Source organism: Adiantum capillus-veneris, chromosome 25 (assembly GCF_014529385.1).
Source record: "Adiantum capillus-veneris isolate H3 chromosome 25, ASM1452938v2, whole genome shotgun sequence".
Lineage (NCBI taxonomy): Eukaryota > Viridiplantae > Streptophyta > Polypodiopsida > Polypodiales > Pteridaceae > Adiantum > Adiantum capillus-veneris.
In genome coordinates this window covers 46518538-46530901 of record NC_140955.1, presented here as the reverse complement: position 1 = coordinate 46530901, position 12364 = coordinate 46518538, and positions in this window count along the sequence as shown.

The following is a 12364-nucleotide window of genomic DNA, read 5'->3' as shown; positions in this document are numbered from 1 at the left end:
GGTGTTATTAACTTTATCACACGATCGTGATCACGTTAGTGGAATCCCTGTAGATAACTCCAAGACCGAGTCAAGGAGGTCCTTCCCGCGTAGTGCTAAGGAAAAGAGAGAGAGAGAGAGAGAGAGAGAGAGAGAGAGAGAGAGAGAGAGAGAGAGAGAGAGAGAGAGAGAGAGAATGGAAGCTTGCCGAGGTGTTCACCATGCAAGGGTAATGTTGAATGGATAGTGCCACTTGGGGGCAATGCACAAAAATTCTAAAGGGAGACTCACACTCGGTGCTAAGGCAAAGTGTGAGTGTGTGTGTGTGTGTGTGTGTGTGTGTGTGTGTGTGTGTGTGTGAGAGAGAGAGAGAGAGAGAGAGAGAGGTTGCCGAGGTGTTCACCATGCAAGGGTAATGATAGTGCCACTTGGGGGCAATGCACAAAGATTCTAAAGGGAGACTCAAATAGAGCTGCATGGGCAGGAGGAGCCCAATTTTTTTCCTTTTTTTAGGGGTTGGCACCTCCTATAAGAGGGGTATTTTCAACTTAAAAAGGGTTCTTTGTTCTTTCTTTTGGGGCCATTCTTTTTAGGGTTATTGGGAAGAGGGCTTTTGGGGAATGAATTGCAAAGAGCTATTGGGTGTGGTTGGATCTTTGATGAGCTTTTGGGCACTAGGTGGGAACCGGAAAAAGCCCATAGTGGCATTGGGGTTCTTTTCTTTGAAACTATACGAGCTTGGTGGGCTTTTGGAAAAGTGTATGACTGCTACTTGTCTCAAATGGACAATTGGCTAAGTTGGTGGTATGTGTACAGTACCCTCGCTAGAGAAAACACTTTGTTGGGGTAAACATTACCAAGCAATATTTGAGGGTGAATTTTATTTTGGTGTTGGTATGCTATCTCTAAATATAAATGTGTTGTACGAAGTGGATGATCTGTCATACATTTCTACCAAAAACCTTGTTGAAACAAAGCACACAAGTTGGCTTCCTAGCAAGGGAAACAAAGAAATGTTGAGCTTGTACGATGCATGCGTGTCAGATCTGTCAAATGCTCTGCTTCAAAGTTTGAAGATGCTTGTTTTTATTGAGGGTAGATATCATGGGGCTGGACCTTCTGCATAAAAACTTGCTCATTGGGCACAACAAGACCAAGCACCAAGCCCAACTGCTATTTCAAGAGAGAATGAGCTCGGAGCTACACCACTTTATCAACAATGAACAATAGAGAGTGATGATATTACAGTAGCTAGAAAGTGAAAACATGCTGGGAAAGTAAGTTGTGACGAGGAGAATGCTTTACATCGACCTGAGTCTCTCACACAAAACATCCCACAAAATTATAGAGGCCTCCAAGCAACTCCCAGGGTGGACGATCAGGTAGGTGATGAACATGAGGGTGGGCTAGTGGTTGAGGAGATATTCATAAGACAATGTGTGTAATCCATCATATACCAAAGGGAAGTAGGGTTCAATGTCAAGGGTGGTTAGGATCCAGAGTCGATAAATGCAAGAGAATATAAAGAACATGGGTGCATGTATTGTTGCGCCATTCTTTTGGTGTATTCGAACCTGGGAAGTAGGGGCTGATATCGCTCATAGTAGCAATTCAAAGGCACAATTCATGTGGTTTTGCAATGACAGTGTAGATCACACATGGCAGATCTGTAACACAATCACTCAATGCCTTGCAAGAGTCCCCAGTTTATGGATAGTGGAAAAGGGAACAAACATGACTGCTCACAGTTGTAAGAATTGGAGACAGGAGGCTTCACAGTAAAGAAGATTGCAATTAAGGAAACCTACAATGTGCATTATCAGCCAAGAGTATCAATTTAAGCCTCCAAGAGAATTGAATTGGTTGTAACCATGAAGCCCAGATTGTGCAGCACACTATTGTAAGGACCAACATACATGAGAAATTCATGGTGGAAACATCTTCTTCACAGAGTCCGAGGCGAGAGGTATGAAGTTCATATTGCAAGTAGCCCAATGTGTACATGTGGGGACTTCACAGAGCAAGTGGCACAAAGCGAACCGTATATGGCCTTCAATCATATTTACTTCATCTTGCTTCGCTACTTTGGCTTGGATTAAAACCACAATATGTTAATCCACCAGAGCAGGCTAACAAATGAGGTCTAACTCATGTGTTCAATTGTCATCGACGACATAAAAAAGGAGCGTAATTGAGTTATATCACTCAAAACTCTTGGTATTGTCATATTGTAGAAACTATGACTGGTCTTTTAAAATTGTATTTCTTTTTTGAGAAATTCAGTATATGATGGTGGTTTGTGTCTTCTTTTTTTTCGGCTGCATCTAAAGAATTATTTTTAAAAATGTGCATATTAGTTTGAAGGTTCCATTGGAATCTGAAATAACAATAAAAGCTCCCTCCAAAAAGCTCTCTCTAACCAAGACGTGGAAAGCTTTTTCCCAAAAAATGACCCCTTTAGTGAAAGGCTTAAAAAAAGCTCGCTCATGAGCTCGCTCCATTCCCATCCCCCACCATATTAGCCTCTAGCATGAGCATATAAAAAAAGCACCATATCATCCATCTCCACAGTAGGAGGCATCTCTATCCTAAGAGGGTAAATTTATTGTGCCTCGCCAAAGCATGGCCACTCCAACTCTGTATATATAGACTTGTCGTGCACAGCAATTTCGAGATCCGTAAAAGAGACTTGTTGCATCTCTTCTCACACGTTTGCAACCAAATCAAGGCTGAACCATATTGTACCTCAGATACACGCAATGGAAGGCCGAGCCACTCTGGGGTTCCCTCGTAATCACTAGTGATCTACAATGCATTTGGGAAGACTGCTCTTTATGTAGTATCTAATCCACAATCTACTAATTGTATCACTAAGATCAGACTATGTCTCAATTAAGAAACATAACACACATCTCAAAGTGTATATGATTCACCATTGGCAATGACATACATACACTCTTGCTCTTGCAATGCCAAATGTCGGACCATTGGCCAATTGCACTCAACCAAGACTCCCACTAGAGAAATTGTTATACCCCCCACAACATGGTGTGATGTGAAAGATTGCATCCTCGTCTAGCAACCAGGAAGAAATGCTAGCTAGGCTATAAACAAGAGGGACACTTGAGGCAAACGTGATATCACGATCATTGGCATACTCAACCATCAAAACCAACTATATAACCTATATCAAAATCGTATTTTTATCTTGCATATATATCCTCCACTGCCTCATACACCTGTAGTAATGTCGTCTAGTGTCATATGTGACCACAATGCCAACAACACAAGTATCGGCATGAACAAGAGCTTCATCTCTCACGAGTCATCTCTGCGGCTTTGAAATGTCACACATATATGATATAGATGTCAAGAAACAAAAATCTACACATGCATTAAAAGTATACGGCAATAAAAACCAAAACTATGGTGAGAAATCTTGGGAGAAATTTGGTAGAGTCTCCCTTGTAAACTGAGCAAAATCTCAACCATAAACTGCATCAAAGCTGCAAAATGGGAAATCACCTTGAACACTAAACAATCATAAACATGATCGACACATCAATCCAATGCTCGCATAGGAAACCTATAGCTCAGCGTATAGCTCTATTAAAAAATAACAAAAGCAATGTCCAACCTCTACTAAGCCAATAAAAAAATTTGTCCTTAATCAAGCGCCAATTGATAACAAAGCACACGAGTAGCAAAAGCTCAAGACTGGGATAAACAACTCTCAATTGAGCATAAAACACTGATCCATGCATAAGTAGATAGCAAACATAATGCTAACTATGCATCCCACAAAAATTCCGTACAAATTCAACAACAATGAAATTCAAAAATTGTGGTAATCTTGTACCTCTAAACGTTAGCCGCTACAAGCATACAATAAATCTCACTCCTATGAAAGTGGCTACATAGACACCAAACCATTTTTGGAACTACCATATGCCCGTCAAAGTGGTAGTAAGCTTGACCACTATGTGAGAGGTAAATCACGGTAAAAATTCAACAAAGTTCCCCTTCTACAAAGGAGAAAAACTTCAACTCAAAATCGTTGCATAAAGGGTATCAATGCATAAACTAGACTCTCAGGAAAACATCCAATAGAATCTCCTCTATACGAGAAGAAAACTCAACCCAAAATGCACATAAAAATGACCATAAATTGACTAGAGAAGAGACAATGCATAAATCAAGCCAAACTTACCCAAAATAGATAGCCAATGTAGCATCAAAAGCACCTATCCCTCTCTATACATAGCTTATGGTGAGGATATTGAAATAGAAGAACTCCAACAACCAGTATCACCGAAGGTATCTCAACATTTGAGAATACTCCAACTCAAACAAAACCTCACCAACAACCCTCCAAAAGGCTAAGTAGACACGTCTATAGCTCAGTCTTAGAAAGAACTATCATTCAAACCAAGTATTAGATTTGGTCGGGACTGACACCCAAAAAAAGGGCACCACAAGTGATGTACAATAGGTCGTGACAGCAACTCAATGTACATTAGCAAATCGTGCACAAACATGCACCAAAAGACTGATGCATGCAGTAAATCAATCTCAGGGATGTTTCTCTCAAAAGAGCACACACAACACAAAACCTTGCTTGCTACACATAACCACACATACTCTTGCTAGAGATGTATAGACTGCAACAAATCTGCCTCTATAAATATGTATCTAGTAAATACATGTGTACATGTGTCCAAAGTTGCTGATAAGCTAGAGAAAAAAAGTGAGATCTCTATCTCAAATCAAACCACAAGTGTATACATCATGCCAAATGCATATGGCAATGAATAAGTGCTCTCTAATGTGCAGAGAGGTCAAACAAACATATGTGTGCAATCAATGCATAAATATTGTCCTTGTGACTGTAAAACTCCACCTGTATGGTCATGGCCAAAGACTATGCCTCAATCAAAATGTGTCCTTGGCTGGAGCTCCGATGCTCTCCACCTATGCTGTCAATTTTCACTCTCCCTCTTTGAACAGGGCGCTACAGTCTCTTGAGAGACCCAAGAAGAGCTGCGAGTACTCTCTCACCGGAAGCTATCTCCCATCGAAATAGAGTGGGGTACTCCAAAGATGGTGTTGACGAGGGTGGTTGTGGGTAAATCCCAAATGGGCGGTTGATGGTGAGGCTATGATAGTTGTCGAGATATTGGAGAGAGTATGAATCTCTCTCTCTCTCTCTCTCTCTCTCTCTCTCTCTCTCTCTCTCTCTCTCTCTCTCTCTCTCTCTCTCTCTCTCTCTCTCTCTCTCAGCCGTTTTTTGACCTAGTAGACAGCAGTTCACTCTTTTGACCATAACTTGCTCATCCGAACTCCGATTTAGGTGATCTATAGCCTCAATCGAAGAGCACGAAGCCCTCTACGCATTGATGTAAAGACAGAATTTTTCTGTGTAATGGAAGGATTTGTTGTAACAGCATCTCAGAACTGAAAAAATTGTCAAAACTTTGCGTTTTTGTTGCCGACTTGAAGGCAATGTCAGACAAAACTCGCAAGGGTGGAAAAGCCACACTCGCCATGGAGAATGATGCAAAATCTCCAAGGAATTTGGATGCTAATCCAACCACATCATCTACAACAACGGAAGCAATGATCATGGCTTACTTGATCTCGTTACAAGAAACCGTCAACAAACAAGGTGAAGAGTTGCGCGCACTTGCAATGGAGAATGGTACTTTAAGAGTTCATAGGTCAAGCAAATTAATATAGAAATGAGGGATCACAATTGGTGATTCATAGAGTTCTGATCCCTCCGTCGAGCTCTACAACTAACAATGACCAAGGCTTGCATATTATAAATTTTTGGGCAACAAAAGAGTTCGAATCGAATTAACATAGGAACGAGGGACGACAATTGGTGCTTCATAGGGTTGTGATCCCTCTGCCTAGCTCTATAGCCAACAACGACCAAGGCTTGCATATGATAAATCTTTGGGAAACGTAAGAATACGGCCATAGGTCAAGAAAATTAATAAAGGAATGAGGGGTGAAAATTGGTGCACTGCTACTACATGCAATCTTGCACTGCATAGGTGAGGGAAGAGGAAGGTGGAGGAGAAGAAGGGAGCTTTACGTTGGGGTGAAGAATTCAAGGGGGGGAGAAGCAACATTAGGAGAATGAGCACCTCAAGAAGGTTCTTGAAATGCAAACAACACGCTTGATGCATCTTGAGAATGAAGTTCAAGAATGCAAACGCTCTCTTGTTGACATGAATGTATTGAAAGAGCGCTTGAGCAAAGTTGAGAGTGATCATGTATTGAAAGAGGAAACAATAGATACAATACGACATGATGTATGTGAAATGAGAAATGCATCCAAATCATGGGCTGATATATGTAAGGATAATGTGGTTTCTACATCTCCTATCACGCAAGTCGTTGTCCAAGCAAAGAATGTAGAGAATGTGGACACTCAAGAATTGCACGAACGACAAAAACGCTCAAAGAACATCGTCATTCGTGGAATCAAGGAGGAAAGCATGGAAACACCCCAATCTCTTGCAGTTGCTATTGAAGAGTTTTTTGCTACACACTTTGGCATGTCAGGAATCATGGCTTATGGTGCACATCGAGTTGGAAAACAAGGAGTCCCTCGCTCGGGAGAAAGACCTATTGTATGTACCATGGCTGATGAGGTAAAGAGAAAGATCATCCTTGACAATGGTTGGATCTACCTCAAAGGAACAGGTTGTAATGTATATGAGGATCGCACTATTATGCAACAAAATGTACGTCGCAAAGCATATGAGGAAAGAAGCAAGAAGGTTAAGGTATCACCTCAAGAAGAAAAGCCACTTAAGGAGGATGCAAGTCCACCCAACAAATAGGGACACATGATCTATGAGACCAACTCACGCTTGCGAATAAGCTTTTGGAATTGTAACGGGTATCCATGGAATGCAGGAATTGGCATTGATGAGCTTACCAATGACTCCGATGTGATACTTCTTGTCGAAACATGGGAGCATGATGCGCAACGAATTCTTGGATTTGACAAATACGATGTGCATTCTTTGATGTGGGCCAAAAATGCAAAGCAACGAAGAGGCCAAGGAGGCGTAGCATGTATGACCAAAAAGGGTTTGAAAGATGTTTCCATTGTCAAAGAAGATAAGTATAAACGCTACTTATGGCTGAAAATCAGCCCACCAAATGGTCAAGTCATGTTTGTGGCCGGTTGCTACATTCCTCACTATGACTCCAACTTTTATGCTTGCTTGAATATGGATAGAGATCAGCCCTTTGTTGAACTAGAGGAAGACATTGCTCATTACAAAGATCAAGGTGAAGTCATTGTTTTTGGAGACATGAATGCTCGCACAAATATGCTACAACACGACACACAACAAGTAGACATGCCTCATGTCTCAAGAAGAATGGATGACTCATACATGTATAATCGAAGTTCTAATGATGCAAAAGAAGTGGATCACTATGGAAAGTTACTTCTACATATGTGCAATAGTACCGGAATGCTCATTGCAAATGGTGTATCTCTATGGCAAGGCACCAATGACTTTACATGTAGAAAGCACAACGGTGCTAGCGTGATTGACTATATGTTGTTCTTGGAAGCCACTCTAGAATGCATACAAAGCTTTACACTTGGTGAATGGAATCCGGAATCGGATCATAGGATGTTATGTATTGACCTCAAGTGTGGTAAACGGCCCAAGCATGTAGCTTCCAATCATGATGTGAATCATTTGTACCTACGTCTAGACTTCAAACGAGCACTTATATATGCTGATATGGTGGACCAAATGTTAAGCATGATAGAGCATCAAGAGAGCCCAACATTAGAATGCAAGTGGAAAGTTTTCAAAGAAGTAATTTTCTCTTGTGCGAAGGAATGCTTTTCGGTGAAACACATGTCTTGCAAAAGGTCTAAGAAGGGTAGCACCAAGAAGAAATGGTTTGACATGGAATGTAGTCAAGCCCGAAAACACTTGCTAAGATTGGATGCAATCAAAGACAAGGAAGTTTACTTGGAATGTTCACACACATACAAAGCACTTGTTCAAAAGAAGAGGAGAAGGTGGGAAGTCGAAAAACAACTTCTTTTAGCACAAGAGAAAGCACATGCATGTGGCAAGTTTTGGCAAAATCTAAAAGGCAAGCGCGTTGAAAGCTTTGGTGACTTGACTCTTGAGAATATGTATATGCATTGTAAGAATCTCTATGAGCAACCCAATGTTGATAAGATGGAGTGTTGTAGCTCCCTTCCGTTTATGTCTCCCTTCTTTACCATTGAAGATGTATGCCGCGCGCTTGAGAAACTTGCTACTCGTAAGGCAGGTGACCTTCAAGGTGTCAAGGCTGAAATGATTAAATGGACAAGCAAGAAAACACGATATTGGATATGCGATATGTTTAACCTTGCACTTCAGTATGGCATGCCTCATGATTGGAGTGCAAATTGGATCAAACCTTTGCACAAAGGAGGAGATGTAAACAATGTGAACAACTATCGCACTATAATGGTTGGTTCTTTAATGGCAAAGTTATTTGGATGTATCATGGAGATGAAGATAAGTGAATGGGCTGAAAAGAATGGCAAACGTGCACTTGGCCAAGCAGGTTTTCGAAAGCATCATAGCACTATTGATCACCTTGTCACTCTTCGAGTTCTTATGGAAGCGTCTCGATTGAAAGGAAAAAAGTTGTATTGTTGCTTTGTGGATTTCAAGAAAGCTTTTGACATGGTACCACGAGGAAATCTTTGGAGACGTATGCAAAGCCTTCAAGTGCCGAGAGAATTTATGCATGCAGTCTTTCGCATCTACCAAAAAGTGATATGTCGATTACATATGGGAGATGGAATTTCAGAATTTTTTGCAAGCACTATTGGTGTCAAACAAGGATGCCCACTTTCCCCAACCCTCTTTGGGCTACTCATTGATGAATTGGAATGCATGGTTCTTGACTTTATGCAGCAAGAAGGCATAGAAGAGGTTAAGATTGGAAATGCGGTGATCATGCTTTTGCTTTATGCCGATGATGTAGTGCTCTTGGCACATACCTTAGAAGATGCACAAAAGCTTATGAGTGTCTTGGAACGCTTTTGCCTACATAGCGGGCTGATCCAAAACCAAGGTTATGCTTGTAAAGACCCTCAATGATGAAAATCCATGCATTGTATATAACAATGAGAAACTTGAAGTGGTAGATCACTTCAAGTACCTTGGCCTTGAGGTTCCATCCAATCATAAATGGAAGGATTGTGCAATGCGTCGCTTGGAAGCCGGAAAGAGGGCCTATTATGCATTTGAGAACATGTGCAATGCAGGAGAGATCAAGTGTTGGGCTCTCAAAAAGTACCTCTTTGACACATTGGTGACACCGGTGCTTCTTTATGGAGTGGAGGTGTGGGGTGGAAGCATCGGGAAGTCTACTTGGAAAGAGTTTGAGAATGTCCAAAAGCGTTTTCTCACCAACTTTCTCCAAGTCAAGACACAAACACCCTACATGCTCTTACTTCTTGAGTCCGGATTGCTTCCCATTGAGGTCTTGGGCATGCAAAGGGTTGTGGAGTACATGCGTAAGACACAACGTAGCCCTTTGCATCGACTTCCTAGAATCGCATATGAAGCAAGTCAAATGGTTCAAAAGACATGCAAGAGCAAAATACTAAGTTCGGGGTGGATGCTTGATATCAAGAAATGGTTTGGAAGATGGGATGCATGTCACTTGGTCAAGGATGCGTCGATCGACTCCCAAGTTAATGAGGCCTTCTTACAACGCCAATGTATCACGGCTTGGGAGAAATCCGGAGGTTCTCGCTTCAGCCATTACACCACACACGTTGCCCCAAACTACAAATCTCTCTTCTTCTTGGAACGAAGTAACCGAACCCATTCCTACATCCTTGAGCCCATCCCGTTGAGTGCGATCCGCACCATTGCCTCCATTCGTCTTAGCTCCCATTCTCTACGCTGCGAGACAGGACGTTGGGGCACTGGCGAGGAGTGTCATCGACTTTGCACCTTATGCCCTCGTCAAGTGCGAGAGAGTGAGTACCACACACTACTTGAGTGCTCAGCTTTTGACCACATTAGGTCCTCTTTTCCCCATATATTCAGCCATGATCTCTCCCTACATACCTTCATCTCCCAACCACGATGTGGACTCTCTATTGCGACGCTCATTTCAGCCATTTTTGAGCATCGAGAGTCACTTATGAACTCCACTCACACCACGTGACATGTTCATTTAGTCCCATAGGTCATATTTGACCTCCCAGGACGATAATAGAACTATCTATCTCTCTCTCTCTCTCTCTCTCTCTCTCTCTCTCTCTTCTCTCTCTCTCTCTCTCTCTCTCTCTACCTATGGTGAGACTGGAGAGCTATGCTCGCTCTTAGCACGAGCACATCTAGGACGGTTGACCAGCTGAAAGGCATCTAACAGGGGCGTTAACCTACGTGTGCAGCTCACTTTTTGGCCGCCAACTGGCTGGCTGGCCGGTGTAGTCCACTCCCCACCTCTTCCAGCCATAGCCAACGGCACCTTCGCTTCCAATCAGAGCAGGCATTTTCAGAAAAACCGTCTCCTCGAGGGCTGGCCAGAGCAGTTGTGCTCAAGATTGGCAGTGAGCCGTGGAAGATTCCTCAGCATCTTCTCATGGCTAGAGACTGGCTGCCCGACACGATGTGCTAAGGCTATCTTTTTATGTGTTCGATCTCGAGAGGGTATCTATGAATGACGGAAGGGTGTTTACCATAGAAGCTCTCTCTCTCTCTCTCTCTCTCTCTCTCTCTCTCTCTCTCTCTCTCTCTCTCTCTCTCTCTCTCTCCCCCCCCCCCCCCCCCAGAGTGCGGGCGATGGACTTGTGATGACGGGTGCCATAAGACCACCTCTCTCTCTCTCTCTCTCTCTTCCATCACCCGCACTCTCTCTCCAGAGTGCGGGCGATGGAATTGTGATTCCGGGTGCCATAAGACCACCTCTCTCTCTCTCTCTCTCTCTCTGTGTGTGTGTGTGTGTGTGTGTGTGTGTGTGTGTGTGTGTGTGTGTGTGTGTGTGTGTGTGTGTGTGTGTGTGTTACACACACACACACAACTTACTTTCACTGGAACACAATAGATTTGCCTTGTGTTATTGTTTACCTTGATTATCTAATATTGGTTTTGAGAATCCTACAAGGAGACCTATGCCACTTGGCAATACCTCATTGGAGGAGATAATATTAAAGAGGACGAAATATGACGCTTGTGGTAAAAAGGGCATGCCTGCGCGTCAACCTTTAATAGCAGTGTAGCGTCGTGCAGGAAAGTAAACAGCGCACGCACACACACACACACACACACACACACACACAGAGAGAGAGAGAGAGAGAGAGAGGAAGAGAGAGAGAGAGCAATTGACGACACAGAGCAGAAGAGAACAGGTAATTCTTTTTTTTCCATGCTACTCGTTCTTTTTTCCATGCTACTGCCGGGGAGAGAGAGAGAGAGAGAGAGAGAGAGAGAGAGAGAGAGAGAGAGAGAGAGAGAGAGAGAGAGAGAGAGAGAGAGAGAGAGAGAGAGAGAGAGAGAGAGAGAGAGAGCGACTGTTGCATGGGCTGCGATTGCTCAGCCGAGCAGGGCGGAGATGGGCTGAAGACACATCTACTGCGGAGAGAGAGAGAGAGAGAGAGAGAGAGAGAGAGAGAGAGAGAGAGAGAGAGAGAGAGAGAGAGAGAGAGAGAGAGAGAGAGAGAGAGAGAGAGACTACTGCATGGGTTGTGATTGCTCAGCCGAGCAGGGCGCAGAGAGAGAGAGAGAGAGAGAGAGAGAGAGAGAGAGAGAGAGAGAGAGAGAGAGAGAGAGAGAGAGAGAGAGAGAGAGAGAGAGAGAGGGGACTCTTGCGTCCACTATAGCGATCTGAAGGTAGTTGTGTTGCCCTTCATAGCAGCCCAATGTAGAGAGGTCCTGAGCGATTCGTCGACAATATCGTTGACAGTCTTGTCATTCTCTAGTGCTTTTGCATCCCTACCATCATCCACGTCAGCGTTGACGTCCTCCTCAAGGAGAGCAACCCTCTCCACTTCTCTTGGCTGCTTACGCGTTGGTCGCCCAATGGCTTTTTCAAGCGCTGCTGGGAAAGAGGAGAAATCAGAGCAAGAATGGGGAGCTATTCTCTCTCCTGAACAGTTTCGTATTCTTCGCCAGACCATGCCTTGCCACATAATGAAGCAAGGTTGCATCTGACGTCTTATTCTTGACCGGTGTGAGAATGTCGTAGCTTGGTTCCGGTTCCACTTTTGAAGAGCTCGAAGAATGGCTCTCATGACATCAACATGGTCATACGTGAGAGCCAAACCTATAGCAAGCTCTCCTTTATCATTTGCCATCTTCCAACTATCAGGAAATTTGGT